Raw genomic sequence first — 19,232 nt, forward strand, 5'->3', positions numbered from 1 at the left:
ACATAAAACAGCCAATAGTCAACAGCAACCGGAAAGCAGCACTCAGCAAACATGCCCTGGCTGCAAAGTGACAAAATAACAGGGTGAAATGCTAAAGCTGTGTTTAAATAAACGTGTCAATTACCAAATGCCGAGCATCTGCATCTCTTCCATGGTTGATAAACACATTCCAACGTGCATGCGCGTAGACCACTGCAATACATATGCCCAAAAAACTGATATACCAGGGGCTGCGCAATTACAGAAACATGCAGGAACAAGGGCTGTGCAAGCCCAGAAAGAAGCAGCTCCTCAGAAAGCGCAAAGCAATCGATTAAAGTTCCCACAGCAAGTGACAGCACACAAGAGGCTGGGCACACAAAGCTTCAGGAGGCCTTAAGCACAAACAGGGGTCGTATTGCAATAAGTGCATTTGCGCCCGCTTTGCGCACCAGCGCCGTCACTAGGGGGGTGCGGAGGGTGCGGACTGCACCGGGTGTCACCCCATCATGGGGTGACACCAATCTGGTTACGCTGCTGAGCATGGCACCTGAGTGGCCTCAGGCGCTGCCGAGTCACCGCTGCCACGAATTGCAAATGCCAGGGAAGGAGACTGTCCAACAAATATTCCAAGACTCCAGTCGAATAACTGTGCTTTTGAAGGGTAGTCGCTCTGTGCTGATTGTGCGGTATTACCCAGGACGGCACTGCCGCCGGAGTTCCGAGAGGCCAGTACCTGTGTGGGTCAGTGGTTTCTGCTTTAGTTTATTTTGGCTGCCTGCAGGCCTTGCTGAGTCTTGTGCACAGGACGGTGTTTTCGCCAATATTACACCAAAGTGGCGGCTGTTTGGGGAACGTTGAATGGTTGTGCAGCATTTTGTTTTATTTGCTGCGCTACAAGTTTAAATGCACAATCGCAATCACCCATACCTTGCAAAACATAATTAGAGCGTATGCTATAGCAGGCGGCGGCTTTCACACACCAGCGGTCGGAGGGTGCAGGCAGCGAGGGCAACTGACCTATCTGTACCTAAAGTGGGGCAGGGCACCATGGCCAAGACTGCAGAAAAGGGGCAATACAATTAATGAATGGAGCCAGAAAAGTGCTTCCTTGCCTGGATGCTCCAGAGACGTTTTTTTACAGTACATTGCTCGAGCAGGTTTAGCTGCACCTTCCTGATCGCCTTGTCTGGTAGTAACTAGACCAATTATACATTAATAGCTGCACGTGGACAGCTGTGCTTGTGTCCCGAACAGGGTGCCAAAGTCAGCCAGGGTCGATGGCAGCTTACGGCGCCCTTTCACCCTCCAGGGACGCCTGCACAGGGGCTCTGGATCAATAAGGCCTCTTGGTGCTATTAGCATACAGAGGACGTTTTATAAAGTGTCAGTCCAAACATCTGGGGTAGCGGAAGTAACATCATGCACGCTTTGATCCCAAATGATGCCACGTGGCTAACCCGTTTTCCCACTGTTACCTTTTGAGTGAGGAAAGAGGAAGAAAAAGTTTACTAGACAGGAAAATGGAAAATGAGACAATGGGAAGGAGGAAAAAAGCAAGAAAGAGGATAAAAGGGGAGAAGGAAGGAAAGAAAGAATATGAACCACACGTTCACAAAACTGTATTTTATGAGGATTATCTGTGAGCTACTGCTTTTTACTAGGTTAGTGCCCTTCCATTTCTACCACTATACAGCAGTTTTAAGATCTGAGTTTTTTGTTGCCCAAATGGGTGTAATGTCTGTTATTTATATGTTTAGCACTTCTTCCTTGCTTGATTTTGCTTGCGAGAAAGTGTCACTCATAGTCGTTGAATGTCACTCATAATTACACTGCAATTATGAAAATGTCACACATTAGCAATCGGAAACCTTGGCAGCTATGGTACTGTGCATTCACAAGTTAGACCCAGTACCGGCTTGCACAGGTATGAGAAGGGGTGGTGGAAGCCGGTAGTGGAAGCCGACAGACTACGGGTTAATTAATATTACATTTTATTTTTTTATCTTACAGAGTTTTATATAGCGCAAACTTGAACCGAATCGGATATCATACAGAGTTTTATATAGTGCGAACTTGACCCAAATCGGGTATCAGAGTGCTTTACATAGCACCAGTTCCATTACATGAAGACACATTTATTTTTTGTTAGGCACGGGGAGATTAAGTTATTTGCGTAGAATTACAGGATGTTCAGGACCAAACACACAACAGCATCCACACTGCGCTGGGGCGGTCCAAGATGGCGGAGTGAGGACGCCCTAGAGCACAGCTGCCGCCGGGGCTCCCGCTGATTCACCCGGTTCTGATGTATTTTTGGGTTACTCTACCCTGCAAGGGGTCCTAGGCTTGCGGATTTACCCCTGAGGGCTAATACTGCCTAAACTCGATGAATATTTGTTTTTTCTCTTTACACCAGAGCCAAGAGGGTACTTACAAACAACGGCATGCTCCCAGCGGTGGGTTCAGCAATCTGCTTGTCGGGAGCAGCCGGTATTCTTTCAGCGGTGTGGCTGTTTTGCTGTTTTCATCGCTTCGTTACTTTGTTGCTCTGCTGGAGGGACGTCGAAAGCTTGGCTCTGGCTGATCCACCATTTCGTGCAGCAATCCACCCTGCGCCTGGCTCACCTAGACCGGAGATCTGTGTTCGGCTGGTCGGGGCTGCGGTTTGGACGGGGACATGTGCCTCGGACCGCGGAGACCGAAGAGAAGAAGAGTTTGTTGAACTTGCCGTTAACAGAGGTGATGGCTCCAAAAAACTTGCCTAGGTCCACTCGGGCTACCAAAACTGTGGCAATCGACCAAGCAGCAATATCACCAGCCCGGGCTACAATCATGATTACAACTGCAGCTGTGACAACTACGATGGCGGCACCTGCACTTCCGCTGGTTACCACCGCAAAATCGCCAGCTGGAGCCAAAGGGGCAAACAAGCAGGTACTGCGCCCTCCAGTATTGATTGTCGATGGTACGTGTTCTTCTAAGGCAGCATTATCTAAACTAATAAAGAAGCAAATACTAACTCGGACCCTATTTCAAAAGGGAACAGGGGGGTGCCCTTAAATTTGGAAAAGGAAAATGAAAATGAGAATGAGGGGACTTCTTCTTGCGATAAAACTGACTCATCTGGCATACCGGTTCGATTAGGAACTACAGTGTTAAGAGATGATCTTGACTGTTCCTCAAGAGACGAATACACCTTTAGCCAAAGGCAAGGGGTCAACTGCTGGTAAAAGGCCCAAGGAGCCGGAATTGGATATAGCTGATCCCCCAGAAACTATCATGGGGAAAAGTTTTACCAGCTCGACAACTGTGACAATGACTGTGTTACCCTCCGGAGTGGGGGATGAGGATCGGGATGGCGAGGGTGAAGACGAAGGCAAAGGAGACTGTTCTTCTGAGGGCTCTGAATATGAGGAGGGAGAAGAGTATGAAATAGGGGCTAGAGCCGCTATAGGAACAGCCAAATATATGGCGGATCGAAGGGGAAAAGCTAAACAAACAAAAAAAGTCCAAGAACAGGAATAAGAAAGGGAAAAGAACACCAGTAGAACGTTTATCTTTAATTAATAATGCTCCAACTATGAAAAGAAATCTTAATTTGGACAAGAGCCCTCTTAGGAAGTGGATCCAGGCTAGGGGACTAGTGAAGAACATGACCCTTAGGCTGTCAGGCTCGGTCCTATCTGCTGATGAATTTCAGGAAAAGCATGCGGGCCCCCACCTGTTGCCTCAAGCTCCCCCTGCACCTGCACCAGCATCAGCTTTGGATGTAGATTTGGTCCCGCTTTCCAGTCCTATATGTCTGGCACCAATCTCTGTACTGGAAACTTCCCCTGTAAGTCTTGAAACATCAGGCCATGATCCCGGCATATTAACATGTACGCCTTCTGATAGTCCGGACTCCCCTAACGACACCTTGCCAGATGGTTTTGAGAAACTAGGCCCTGACCTGTCTCCTTTCGAGGTTATCCTACATAATCTAACTAGCCATCGTGCTGAGGCGCAAAAGCATATTCTACAGTTACGAGGGGACAACACCAAACTCCAGAACTCATTGACAGAAATGAATTCCAAATTAGGCGGGATGTCGCAGGAAATTGAAGACCTTCAGCAGAGAGTTGTTGGTATTGAAATGAGCTCAGCTCACACTGAGTCTTCTCTGAAGGATCACGAGAACCAGATTCTTGCTCTACAGCTGAAGGTCGAGGACCTGGAGAACCGCCAACGTCGATCTACTCTGTGACTCTTTGGTGTCCCGGAGGGTGTTGAGGGGCCAGATGCAAGGGCATACGTGGTGAAACTACTAAATAAAGCTCTACCTGATTTAGCTGACTGGGATTGGGACTCTCAGGTTCAGAGAGCCCATTGTCTCCCCCATTTCAGAAGAAGAGGGATAGCAAATACCCTAGGCCCTTTATTATTTATTTTTGGAATTTTCTTTTGAGGGAGGCAGTAGCTTTTAAAGCACGTCCCAACACTCCTATCAAGTTTGAGAATATGTCTTTATTTGTTCGCTCAGATTTGAGTAAACCTACTATGGATAGGAGGTGGAGATTAAAAAAACTGATAGACCCTTTCAATGCTGCTGGGGGACAAGCGTTTTTGCAGGAGCCTGCCCGCCTCAAAGTCATTAAAGGAGCTCACACCTATTACTTCTCGGATGAGAAGGAGGCGCAGAGCATGCTATCTAATATGAGTTCGATTCTGGGCTTAAACCGAGCGGTTATTATGTATTTTTTATCTCTCTTTAGTTTTCTTTAGCTTTCTCAGATCCCGGCAGGACCGTAACTAAAGTGCTTTTTTTCCCCTTCCTTTTTGTTTGTTTGTTGGTACTAAAAAACAAAAAAAACTGGGTGGTCAGGTAGCCCCGGTGCTGCTTTGCTCTGAGCTGCCCATTCAACGGCAGCAGATACGGAGGGGGCTCCCTCTAGTTCTGGGTTGAGGGAGAGGAGGGTGGGCCCAGGTTCTCCGAAGGGTGGTCGTTTGGGGAGGGGCTAAAAAATTTAAAAAGTCAGCACTTTGGGATAAAGGCTTTAATTTGAAAGGAAGATACTGTTGCTTTTTTATTATTTTCTATGCTTGATAATATACAGTGTGGTGACATTGGCTTAAATCATCGATTAAAATGTATATATTAAAATGCTTAGCGTGGAACGTAGCCGGCCTAAATAGCAAGAGCAAAAGAAGACTTATTTCTGAAGAATTAAGCCTTTATAACCCTCAGCTAATCTTTTTATCTGAGACACATATTTCGTATAAGGATAGAAAGTTACTTAACCAGCTGGGTTATGAGGTTATAGTTTGCTCCTCTCAACAGATTTCTCTTTGGGGTGTTGCCATATTAAAGGATAAAAGATCTAGAATTGAAACGATTAAATCTGGCACTGATAAATTGGGCCGGTGGGTGATTGCACAAGTTAGTATTGGTAATCATAAATATGTACTCTGTGGAGTTTATTGTTCCAATACGGATGAGGCTTTTGTTTTTGATGAACTGATTTGGAATTATTGGGTTGGGAGGGGGAACTAATCGTGATGGGGGATTTTAATTGCACTACGGATTATCAACAGGACACAACAAGACTGGGTACTTTGCAGCGTATGCACAAAGTCAGGGCCGCTATTTTAGATATAAGCAGAGTACACAATGTTAAGGATGTTTGGCGCTCTCTCTATCCCGACATACCTGGCTATACGTTCTACTCAGCCCCTCATAAACTCTGTACGCGGATTGACATGGCATGGGCAACGGATCAAATAATTGAGAATAGCTCTATGGAAATTTCCCCACGGGTGTCTTCGGATCATAACCCCATTCTATTAACATATAGCTATGATGAGGGTCAAACTAACACAAGATTGTTTTCCTTCCCCCGTTACTTATTGACCGATACAGCTTCTATTTCTCAGCTCAAGCTGCATTTGTGTGAATTTATTCAAATAAATCTTCACACGGCCTCCCATACTTGTGTTTGGGACACCTGCAAGGCCAGCATCAGAGGTCATGCACAGCAATATATTTATAAACAGAACTCTGAACGCCGGAAGGTTAATAACAAATTAATAGCAGATATTATTGAATATGAAACTTTATTGGTTGAGGCGCTCCGTTTGCGCTCCACCAACATTGTAGAAATAGAGCTAAAACTTGGATCATTAAAATCTAATCTTGAAACAACTTTTATTGAAAAAAGCTGCGCCAAAATGCACAAGACTAAAATTCAGTACTATGAAGGAGGGGACAAAATCGGTAAGCTAATCGCTTACAAAGTGACGGATGATAGAGCTCAGACTCGTATCAAATGTATAAAAGGTGCGAACCAAATCATTTATAATCAACCTGTGCAGATCCTGACTCAATTCAGGGAGTATTATAGCACCCTTTATACCCCGGAGAACCAACCCCTTACATCTGACATCTTAGAATACCTAGAAAGTAATATCATGGGGAAATTTAATTTACCTGGTTGAGAACATCTGTCGGATGATATTACTGAGCTAGAATTAAGGCAGGCTATTTTATCTTTGCCTATGAGGAAGGCCTCAGGGGAGGATTCAATACCGGTGGAACTATATAAAATATGCATTGAGGAAATAATTTCTCTTTTTCTTCTTGTAACACAATACATTGGGGTAAAGGGGAAGGCCCCGTATTCTTGGAATACAACAAAAATAATTTTCTTCCTAAAAAAGGACAAACCAGCTGAGGAATGTGGGTCGTACAGGCCAATTTCTTTGAGTAATTCAGACGTGAAGCTTTTTGCCAAGGTTTTGGCAAATAGGCTGGCCCTGATTATACCTGAGATTGTTAGTGAACAACAGCACGGTTTCGTCCTGGGCAGTGACACAACAACCTACATTAACACAACTATTAAAGCCTTCGACATTGCAGAGACTGAAGCCTCCCCACTCAGCATGATTTTAGTAGATGCCGAAAAGGCTTTTGACCGAGTGGGGTGGGACTATCTTTGGTCTGTGTTGTCTTTCATTGGTTTCAGGGGTAAAATGGTCAGCTGGATTCGGGCCCTATACGATCAACCCACGGCTAAAATTAGTTATTCAGGTCTGTTATCCTCTGCTTTTCCCATTGCACGGGGAACTCGACAAGGGTGCCCGTTGTCACCCCTGCTCTTCTCCATATCTATGGAGCCATTTCTTTCGGCACTCCTGGCCCAGCCTAGGATAATCCCATTTTGCTCTGGACCTCACTGTTTGAAAATTACCGTATATGCGGATGACATTGCAATATACTCTTCAAATGTCACAACAGCACTAGAGGGCATTATGGTTGAAGCGGAGAAATTCAGCAATGTCTCTGGCTACAAGCTAAACGCGAATAAAACCCAGATAGTGGTCAACTATAAATCTCCGGGGGGAATTATTGGGATCTGTAGGGCAGCTAACTATTTAGGAGTGAAAATATCATCTAAGATTAGTGATATAATTCCCATTAATTATGATGTGCTTGTCAAATCAACCAAACTGCTTTTGAAAAAATGGCATAAACTACCATTAAATATTATAAGTAGAATAAATTTAATTAAGATGAAAATTCATCCGAAATTTCTTTATCTTTTTCGTTCTATTCCTCTGGCACTTAATAGTGTTTTATTTAAAAGCTTGATGGAATTCTTAGCAGTTTCATTTGGGGCTATCGGAAAGCACGAAAAAGCTTATCTTCATCTCTGATTTCTTTCTTTCTGGATCTTAGTTTTGATAATAACCCTCCCCTTCCCAAACACACCTGGGCGAGGAACTGGAGCAGAGTGGACATTCCTGCCCTCTGCTCCTCCCTGTAACCAAATGGAGGTAACGGATCCTGCAACTGACCAGCCTGGATCTCAACAATTGAAATAACAGAACAAGGTGGCTGATCAGGATAATTTCCAAGAAAAATTATTATGACACGTGCAGCCCGAATGTACTGCGTGGCCAGCGGTTTTATATTCCAAAAGGATTTATTTTCAATTGCAATCAAAATTTCATAAATTTCACAAATGGCATAAAGGAAAAATACCCTGTCAGCACAGTGAATTCAAAAACCAGCAATTGTGTGTACAATATATACAAAATATACAAATATACAAATATACCAACATTTAAAGTGAAGAAATCAACAGTCAAAATAACATAACACCAAAATAGTACTTTCAAGCCAATTACACAATAAAGAGACCTTTACACAAAGCACATTACTAATGCATTTGGAGAACAACCAGTCCTAAAAACTAGAATCCAGTGGACAGGCGGAGCTGAGATGAAATGAAGTTGCCTGCCTGTCTCACAGCACCTGTGATAGAGTGTTTTTGTGGGGGTTAACAGCAAGGGACCACAAAGATGGTATCATTTACTTCCTAGCTGCACCTTTTTATCTTGCCACAGGCTGGGTGTCAACGCGTTTCGAACCTTAGATGTTATTGGTTCTCCTCAGGACGGGGACTGGGTAAGGATTTGTCTGCACAAAGAGCGCAAGGGCTCCAGGGGTGTAGGTCTACCGCAAGTCACGGTGAGCCACCACTGACGAGTGCGGTATTGGAAGAGGCGTCCTTTCCTATTGCGACGGTTCGCGGCACAAACGCACCCGCGTGTACTCTTGGATTAGTCTCCTGGGCCATCCGTCCTCCTGCCAGAATTGTTCATGCAGCTTTTGCCACTTGATAACGACCATGTGAGTCGTCCTCAGTTTTGAATGTGCACCGTCTTGCGGGCATTGTGTCTTCAATCCAAATTCCACCCAGCACAGAAACTCACCGTGACTTGCGGTAGACCTACACCCCTGGAGCCCTTGCGCTCTTTGTGCATATAGTAATGCATTAGTAATGTGCTTTGTGTAAAGGTCTCTTTATTGTGTAATTGGCTTGAAAGTACTATTTTGGTGTTATGTTATTTTGACTGTTGATTTCTTCACTTTAAATGTTGGTATATTTGTATATTTGTATATTTTGTATATATTGTACACACAATTGCCATTTGTGAAATTTATGAAATTTTGATTGCAATTGAAAATAAATCCTTTTGGAATATAAAACCGCTGGCCACGCAGTACATTCGGGCTGCGCGTGTCATAATAATTTTTCTTGGAAATTATCCTGATCAGCCACCTTGTTCTGCTCCTCCCTGTCAGCTTCTGGCCCTGACCTGGCAGGCCTTGCGCCACCTAGTCAATTGGCCGCCCTGAATAGCTGGCTCCTGAAGGCCTGTGACCAAGTAGCCCCTTTGAAGCGCGTCACAGTCAGACGCGCCCATGATGCAAATAAATGGCTCTCTTCCGCTCTCAAAGAAAAAAAAATGGCAGTGCGTCAAGCAGAGCGAGCTTGGAGGTGCGCCTACTGCCCTTCTTCCAAACTACGCTACACTTCCATCCTCAATGAATATAAAAGGGATATTCTCCTCGCTAAGACATCTTATTTCTCGGGGAGAATTCTCGCCGCAGAGAACCGGCCAAAAGAAATATTCGCCACAGTTCGCGAGCTGGCTTCTTCTGACAGGGCCTCCCCCAAAATCCCCCCTTCCCAACTCTTGTGCAACTCTCTTAATGACTGTTAGAAACGGGACCCTGGCCGGCCAAGACTCGCGTCGAGGTCAGTCAGGGATCACCATTCCTAAAGTCAGGGCAGGGGAGTCACACACCAAGGCAACCCCCACTCGCCCTCTAGGTAGCGTGGCGCGAGCAGTCTAGGCTAAACTTGGAGGCGGTATGAGTTAAGTATTTGCGCACGCACCCCAGCAACAACACCCAAGGCCCACCACAAAGAAAGAACTCCACACAAGGTTATATAAAAAATAGCCTTTGTATTATAATAAACAACACATTAGATAACACACAAACTTTACAATGTGCCAGAGGCACGGGCAGAATTTACAAGGGGAATTATTTACAGGACAGGGCCACATGGACCACTGTCAGGGGTAGGCACTTGTTAGATAATAATACTGGTAGATATACACTTATGTCGTAAACATAGAATGAGTAGCACCAAAATCATAAATGCAACACACCTCCAGTAATCACTGGTACAGTAAGGACCTCCTACGCAACCCTAACTCACTGTAGGTAAATCACGCAGGTAACTAGGACCTAAGGAAGGAATACCAACACCTAAGCAATTCACTCTTAGCAAAGGGAAGGAAACCTAACATGAAATGAACCATCAACAATCTACTATGCAGGTCCCATTTAGCAAAGTGGATAAACATGAAATACCTAATCAGGTCACTTTTAGAAAAGGTAAGCGGACATCAACAATTCACTATGCAGGTCACATTTAGCACAGTTGATAAACCTAAACAATCCTCTCTGCAGGTCACATTTAGCAAAAGGGGATAACCATAAGAGTACCTAGTCAGGTCACTTTTAGAAAAGGTACAGGTTAGAACATATGCACAAGAATTACATAACAAGAAATTACAATGCGCGGGGTGCACAAAGCACAACACTCAAAAGTGTCCCTCAGGCCAACTGGCCTCGAAAGGGGCGGAATGCCCTGAGTCTCAACGTCAGGGAAGCTGCGCAGGCAGCACAGACACAAAGCCTAAACGTGGCAACTCTCCACTAAGTGCTGGACAGTTGTAAATATGATGTATAACGTTGGAGCCAGGAGGGCTCAAGAACCAAGTGGGCAAGGAGCCTCTCAGCGGCTCACAAGCAAAATGCGCAAATCTAGAGCTCCGCGCTCTAAATCAATGAAAATGCCCTCAGAGCCTCTCTCAGGGCTCTAACTCGATGTGGGCGTGGAGAGCCTCGGGGCTCAACAAGCAACTGGCGCCTCACAGCCACGGGGCTCTACAATAACTACTGGGCGGGAGCCTCTCAGGGCTCGTGAAACTTAAATTGCCCCCAGGAGCCTCGGGGCTCCTAAACAGCTACAAGCGCGAGGTCGCGCTATGGGGGAGGGGCGGACACCGGCAATGTGTCCCGCGGCCCCTCTCCCTCCTTTCAGGCACTCACCGGGCGTCTCGCTGCTGGAGCAGCGCGGGGCTCCTCACCTCACTCGGGAGCCTCGCAGACACGGGAGCAGACGTCCTCGGTCTCCCGCCTGGCCTCGTCTCGACTTCTTCCCGCCTGACTTCCGCCGGGGCCACCAATGGCAGCGCGGCCCTGGGGGTCAGGAGGCGGGACTTCCGGGTCGCTGCAGGCAGCGCGGCGGCCCGGCAACAATTCTCGATGCTCCCGGGCGGCGGCGGTGATCTCCTGGGCAATGCCGGGTGGGCACCGGCTCAAAAATAAGTAAATACCACGGGGCAATGCCGCGTGGCACCGGCCTTCAATTTAAAAGATAAAGCGAGGTGGCACTCGCTATTCACCAAAAATCGGCAATATCGGTCCCAATGCCGGGTGGCACCGGCAATGAAAATACAGCGCTCCCAAGCGCTCAGGGGCTCAGGAGAAGCGCGCTCAGCGCTAAAAAGACAAGCAAAGCGCTGGGGCACAAGGAAAGCGCTCCTAGCGCTATAAATCAATCAAAAGCGCTTCCAGGCACAGCAACAGCTCCAGCAGGGTCTGGAGGCAGGCAGAGGGGCAAGGCAGGGCCAGAGCCAGCACACTGGGTCTCCAGGCAGGGAGACAGCCAAGTGGCGGTCCTCTTGGCCCCTGCAGCAGCAGCAGCCCCCCCTGGCAAGATCCTAGGCAGAACCAAGAACAGGACAAATTGTATGGGGACACAGCCCCTTCTTATACAGACAAACCCTTTGTCTCAAGGGTGCAGGGTGGGGGAAAACCAGTCGCAGCTGGTTCTGAAGTACTCTGTTTACCCCAACCACCCTCTCTATTCACTGGCAGGGCTAGGGCCATCAGTCGCACTACAGGGGGTGGAGCCAGCATTGTCTGGGGAAAGTCCAGGCCCATCAGGGACCAAGTGCACTCCTCCCAAGCCATCAAGCATGCTGATCTCACACTCACCACCGGGCAGACCCATCCAGCCTTCCTGGAGCCAGGCTCACCAGCCAGCTCCAGCCAATCACACTGCAGACATATTTTACATTAATATGCCAAGTCCTAGAAATGACATTTCTACACATGCCACACTCACGCAACATACATCATTGCGAAGCATTCATTCCCACGAACACGCACATACTAAATTCGAGCATGCACTCCCCACACATCAGGAATTACTAGGGACACAGACATTCCCCATGCATCCCTATGGGAGAGCAGGCCAGCCTAACTACATGCACGCACTTTACTCTGGGACACAGAGAAAAAGTGCGCACAGACCAGAAAATCATCCACGCATATGACAGATTAAAATCAAAAAGATTAGGGGTGAACCTGCCTTAAGGGCCAAGTCCAACACAACCCCCTTCCAGCCAAAACGCAGGGCAGACCAATCACCACCGTGATGGACTTACCTGCTTGGGGCGATAAAACAGGGACGCGGGCCCGCAACTGCAGGGACACCCTCCTGTTTTACGCCACTGTGAACCCCTGGGGTTCTGTCTAAAACTGTGATAGGGACTTACTGGATTACCCCACTGGTACTCTCCAGCTGCCCTCGGCCAGGACCAGGCCCTAGGCCACCCAGGTGCCACTGGATCCTGCCAACTCACCAAGTGGGGGGTAGTAACCCCTGGCACATAACAGCCATGCTCCACTCTTCCTGTCTGCAAGACAGGACTAGACTGCCACTGGTTCACCAGCCTTTGGTCTACAACCTCAGGCGGACCAGGAGTCTCAGGGAAGGCTCTCCTCCCCTTACCTCTTCTCCTAGGGTTCCTCCTCCTCCTGCGAGGGGTACCCTCTAAACACCACTCTCCCAACCTAGGGTTTAACCCCTCAGGTGGTACCGGGGTCAGAGGTGGGCTTTCCCACCCTCTGCACCCCCTTCCAGAGTCCTGCTCCCTCCCAACCGGGGCGGTACCTCTGGAGAAAGAACTGGTTAAGACACTGGTTACAGTACTCCCACCCTTCAGGTCAGGCCAACCCTGAACCTGGACCTCCAACCTCCGGTCTAGAACCTTTGGTGGAATCACTGCCTGGCACTCCAGGACTTCTGAGGACTCACAGGTCACTCCCAAATCACTCATCTCACTGGACTTCTGTACTCTCCCTCCTGGAGCAGTACTGCCAGACTCCACAACTACAGAAGCTCCGCTCACAGATGCTCCAGGTCCCCCACACACTAGGAGATCTCCCTCAAGTGGACTAACAGGAAAGCATAGGTCCCCACCCTGGTGTTCCCTAAAGAAACCATCCAGGCTCTGAGGCAGGGCTTCGGGCATCTGGGGACTCTCGGTCTCACACTCACTTCCGCTCCACTGAGACAGACAGCAAGCCCCTACACCCTCCTCACTATACTGAGACCTAGCTGGGCTACTCTCACCCTCCTCCACCACGCTGGGTTGGAGAAAACCTGACCCACTATTATTGGAATCACTCACTAGCGGTGCTAAGGAACCTCTTGCACCCTCCCATCGGTCGGCTTCCGCTGCAAGCTCACATGCGCTAAACGATCCAAACTTCAACAGATGCTGGCGCAACTCTGGCACACAATAACTGAGCAGGTGCTCTGTGACAACCATGCAAAACAATCCGCCAGACTTGTCGTTCACGTGAGCCTTTTCCCAATCAAACAGTGCTCCACAACACTCATCCTCAAAGTCTTCCCAAGACTGATGAGGCAGTTTCCTAAGTCTCCTGAACTTCAACCCAAACTCTTCTGCGGGGGAAACAGGCAACATACTCGGGGAACTGGGAGTGGGACTGTCAACACCAACACTTAAAAAGCTGCCACCACTGGACTCCACCCTCCCTGGGGAATCCAGACAATTACACATGCACTCAGGGGGTAACCTACTCTCTTGGGCTACCTTCTCCCTGAACAAGGCCCTCTCAGCCTCTAGCTTGGCATGCTCCAACCTGAGCTGTTCCAACGCTAGCTGATACTCCCTCTCTTCCTTCCTATCCAACCACTCCTCTGGGGACAGGGAAAGGGATGGGGCGCTGGTACTGACACTGGACCCAGCAAGGGACTCCCTATCTATGGGGTCCTCACTCTCTGCTGACATCCATCCACTGTCATCACCATCCAACTCACATTCATCATCAGAATCTTCAGGGCTCCCCACAGACTCACCACCCTCATGGCGTGCGGCCCGGGCCCTATCTCTCTCTCTCTGTGCTCGAGATCCCACTGATCCTTTTGCCACATGATCAGGCTGTCCCTAAGCTGGGACTGAGTAACCAACTCACTCACCTCTATGCCTCCCTTTTCGCAGAATCTGACCAGCTCTAACCTACTGTACCTAAACAGACTACAGAGATCAAAGACTGGCTCCATTTTGGCGGACGTTCTCAGGAAAAGTTTGACACAGGGAACCTGGGGGTCTGAGCTAAACAGGAGATTACAATCACAAAATTCAGCAAGATTCCTAACTCAGAACTTGCACTCCACTGTCCAGTGTACCACACACTCATTCACACACAACCCTCCCCTCGGACTGGTAAGGCAGTTTCTACCACCCCTGATTCTCTCAACCTGACCACTAGCGACACAGGTACCAAACTCTGGGAGCAGGGCGGGGAACAAGGTACTGGACAAAATACAAATGACACCTTTCAGGAGAAGCAAAACTGAACTTCACCTAAAAACAATAATCCCCAAAAATGCGGTTATCTAAAAAATGCAGAGCTTTGAAGTGTGGCCTGTCGCCACTGTGGTACAGCGCAAACACAAATCCTTATCCTCACTGCTTGCCGCCAATGTTAGAAACGGGACCCTGGCCGGCCAAGACTCGCGTCGAGGTCAGTCAGGGATCACCATTCCTAAAGTCAGGGCAGGGGAGTCACACACCAAGGCAACCCCCACTCGCCCTCTAGGTAGCGTGGCGCGAGCAGTCTAGGCTAAACTTGGAGGCGGTATGAGTTAAGTATTTGCGCACGCACCCCAGCAACAACACCCAAGGCCCACCACAAAGAAAGGACTCCACACAAGGTTATATAAAAAATAGCCTTTGTATTATAATAAACAACACATTAGATAACACACAAACTTTACAATGTGCCAGAGGCACGGGCAGAATTTACAAGGGGAATTATTTACAGGACAGGGCCACATGGACCACTGTCAGGGGTAGGCACTTGTTAGATAATAATACTGGTAGATATACACTTATGTCGTAAACATAGAATGAGTAGCACCAAAATCATAAATGCAACACACCTCCAGTAATCACTGGTACAGTAAGGACCTCCTACGCAACCCTAACTCACTGTAGGTAAATCACGCAGGTAACTAGGACCTAAGGAAGGAATACCAACATCTAAGCAATTCACTCTTAGCAAAGGGAAGGAAACCTAACATGAAATGAACCATCAACAATCTACTATGCAGGTCCCATTTAGCAAAGTGGATAAACATGAAATACCTAATCAGGTCACTTTTAGAAAAGGTAAGCGGACATCAACAATTCACTATGCAGGTCACATTTAGCACAGTTGATAAACCTAAACAATCCTCTCTGCAGGTCACATTTAGCAAAAGGGGATAACCATAAGAGTACCTAGTCAGGTCACTTTTAGAAAAGGTACAGGTTAGAACATATGCGCAAGAATTACATAACAAGAAATTACAATGCGCGGGGTGCACAAAGCACAACACTCAAAAGTGTCCCTCAGGCCAACTGGCCTCGAAAGGGGCGGAATGCCCTGAGTCTCAATGTCAGGGAAGCTGCGCAGGCAGCACAGACACAAAGCCTAAACGTGGCAACTGTCCACTAAGTGCTGGGCAGTTGTAAATATGATGTATAACGTTGGAGCCAGGAGGGCTCAAGAACCAAGTGGGCAAGGAGCCTCTCAGGGGCTCACAAGCAAAATGCGCAAATCTAGAGCTCCGCGCTCTAAATCAATGAAAATGCCCTCAGAGCCTCTCTCAGGGCTCTAACTCGATGTGGGCGTGGAGAGCCTCGGGGCTCAACAAGCAACTGGCGCCTCAGAGCAACGGGGCTCTACAATAACTACTGGGCGGGAGCCTCTCAGGGCTCGTGAAACTTAAATTGCCCCCAGGAGCCTCGGGGCTCCTAAACAGCTACAAGCGCGAGGTCGCGCTATGGGGGAGGGGCGGACACCGGCAATGTGTCCCGCGGCCCCTCTCCCTCCTTTCAGGCACTCACCGGGCGTCTCGCTGCTGGAGCAGCGCGGGGCTCCTCACCTCACTCGGGAGCCTCGCAGACACGGGAGCAGACGTCCTCGGTATCCCGCCTGGCCTCGTCTCGACTTCTTCCCGCCTGACTTCCGCCGGGGCCGCCAATGGCAGCGCGGCCCTGGGGGTCAGGAGGCGGGACTTCCGGGTCGCTGCAGGCAGCGCGGCGGCCCGGCAACAATTCTCGATGCTCCCGGGCGGCGGCGGTGATCTCCTGGGCAATGCCGGGTGGGCACCGGCTCAAAAATAAGTAAATACCACGGGGCAATGCCGGGTGGCACCGGCCTTCAATTTAAAAGATAAAGCGAGGTGGCACTCGCTATTCACCAAAAATCGGCAATATCGGTCCCAATGCCGGGTGGCACCGGCAATGAAAATACAGCGCTCCCAAGCGCTCAGGGGCTCAGGAGAAGCGCGCTCAGCGCTAAAAAGACAAGCAAAGCGCTGGGGCACAAGGAAAGCGCTCCTAGCGCTATAAATCAATCAAAAGCGCTTCCAGGCACAGCAACAGCTCCAGCAGGGTCTGGAGGCAGGCAGAGGGGCAAGGCAGGGCCAGAGCCAGCACACTGGGTCTCCAGGCAGGGAGACAGCCAAGTGGCGGTCCTCTTGGCCCCTGCAGCAGCAGCAGCCCCCCCTGGCAAGATCCTAGGCAGAACCAAGAACAGGACAAATTGTATGGGGACACAGCCCCTTCTTATACAGACAAACCCTTTGTCTCAAGGGTGCAGGGTGGGGGAAAACCAGTCGCAGCTGGTTCTGAAGTACTCTGTTTACCCCAACCACCCTCTCTATTCACTGGCAGGGCTAGGGCCATCAGTCGCACTACAGGGGGTGGAGCCAGCATTGTCTGGGGAAAGTCCAGGCCCATCAGGGACCAAGTGCACTCCTCCCAAGCCATCAAGCATGCTGATCTCACACTCACCACCGGGCAGACCCATCCAGCCTTCCTGGAGCCAGGCTCACCAGCCAGCTCCAGCCAATCACACTGCAGACATATTTTACATTAATATGCCAAGTCCTAGAAATGACATTTCTACACATGCCACACTCACGCAACATACATCATTGCGAAGCATTCATTCCCACGAACACGCACATACTAAATTCGAGCATGCACTCCCCACACATCAGGAATTACTAGGGACACAGACATTCCCCATGCATCCCTATGGGAGAGCAGGCCAGCCTAACTACATGCACGCACTTTACTCTGGGACACAGAGAAAAAGTGCGCACAGACCAGAAAATCATCCACGCATATCACAGATTAAAATCAAAAAGATTAGGGGTGAACCTGCCTTAAGGGCCGAGTCCAACAATGACTTTATTGAGAAAGTTGCACTTATCAAGGCAAAGATACCTCTGCCCTCCCCTACCTTTTGTGATCCCCAGCCTCACCCCACCACATCCAGCTTGACCCACTTACCCCCTTTGACAAAAGAAACTTTCCTCCCCCTGCTGACCCGCGTCAAGTCAGAATCCCCTGCGGACATCGACCCGGCGCATGTCCTCCGCAAGATCTTCACAGATTGTCATTCCCCCCCCCTCACCCTTTTGAACGACTCCCTTGAACAGGGCGTTGTGCCAGTTCCCTACAAAGCGGCCACCATCATTCCCATTTTTAAAAAACCTGGGGCCGATCCCGTCTCTCCATCAAACTACCGCCCCATTTCCCTTCTCCCCTTTTTGGCCAAAGTCCTTGAGGCCCATGTCACCCAGGTTCTCGGCGCCTTCGTGGAAGAGAGTGGGGGCCTTGCTACCCGTCAGGCAGGCTTTCGACCCCGGCATTCTACCGAGAAGGTTGTCATCTCCGTGATGGACGAACTAAGAGAGGGGCTAGACACCAACACCCCCCAGGCCCTTGTCATTTTAGATCTTTCCGCCGCCTTTGACACGGTTGATCATTCCATCCTTCTCACCCGTGTCCAGGCGGCGGGTAGCGGGGGCCCAGCTATGACCTGGATCAACTCCTTCTTAAAAGATCGTACCCAGGCTGTCCATCTTGCCGAATTCTCTGCCCCCCCCTCGCACGGTCCAGTGTGGTGTTCCCCAAGGTTCTTCTCTCTCTCCCTTATTATTTAATCTTTACATTTTTCCACTTATCCTTGCACTACAGCAGATGGAGGTCACCGTGTATAACTACGCTGATGACCTCCAACTTATTTTTCATCTTTCTCATTCCCCCGCTAGTATTCACAACTTTCAATCGGTCATGCTGTTCATTAGAGACTGGATGAACTGCAATCATCTTAAATTAAATCCGGACAAGACAGAACTTGTCGTCACTGGTAGCACTCCCAGCCCCTGGTCCCCCAACTTCTGGCCTCTTTCCCTGGGCACTCCCCCCCTACCTTCATCCTCAGTTAAAACACTTGGCATTACACTTAATCAATGAAACCAATTGGTGTCCGTGCGCGGTAACAAGCATTTTTAACATAACATAACATAACCCCGCACACCCCACACCCAGATCAGTTCAGTAGTCTCCTCCTGGTTTTTTTTGCTCTCCGTACTATAAGGAAAATCTCCCGGTTCTTCTCTCTCCCGGCTTTAAAACTGATCCTAATGGCAATGGTCCTATCTCGGCTGGAGTACGGGAACATAGTGTATAACGGCGCTCCCGCATATGCCCTTCGTCGCCTTCACCTAGTCCAAAACCAGGCTGCCCGCCTGATTTATGGGCTGCCCAGATTCCATCACATTACTCCATTACTTAAATCATTACATTGGTTGCCAATTAAAGAACGGCCCTCTTCAAGTTGGGCTGTACTACCTTCCAGGCCATTGCGGGGACTGCTCCTGCGTTTATTTCATCTGCAATCAAGGTTTACCGTCCCAGCAGAGAACTCTGTTCCTCTGCTAAGTTCCTTCTTTCTGTAGCAGATCAGGGGGTCTGAAATTTGCTGTTCTAGCCCCGACCTTCTGGACCTCTCTCCCTCTGCACATTAGATCTGTCCCTTCCTACCTGGAATTCCGCAGGGCCCTTAAGACTTTTCTTTTTTCACAAGCCTTTCCACCTCAGTAATTTTCTTTCCAATGCCTCTGGGCTAAGCATCCTCTAGAGCCATGAAACCGCTGGGTATACGTGCGCTCTATAAATTCCTTTAAATT

Source organism: Lissotriton vulgaris, chromosome 6, assembly GCF_964263255.1.
Source record: "Lissotriton vulgaris chromosome 6, aLisVul1.2, whole genome shotgun sequence".
In the NCBI taxonomy this organism is placed as follows: Eukaryota; Metazoa; Chordata; class Amphibia; order Caudata; family Salamandridae; genus Lissotriton; species Lissotriton vulgaris.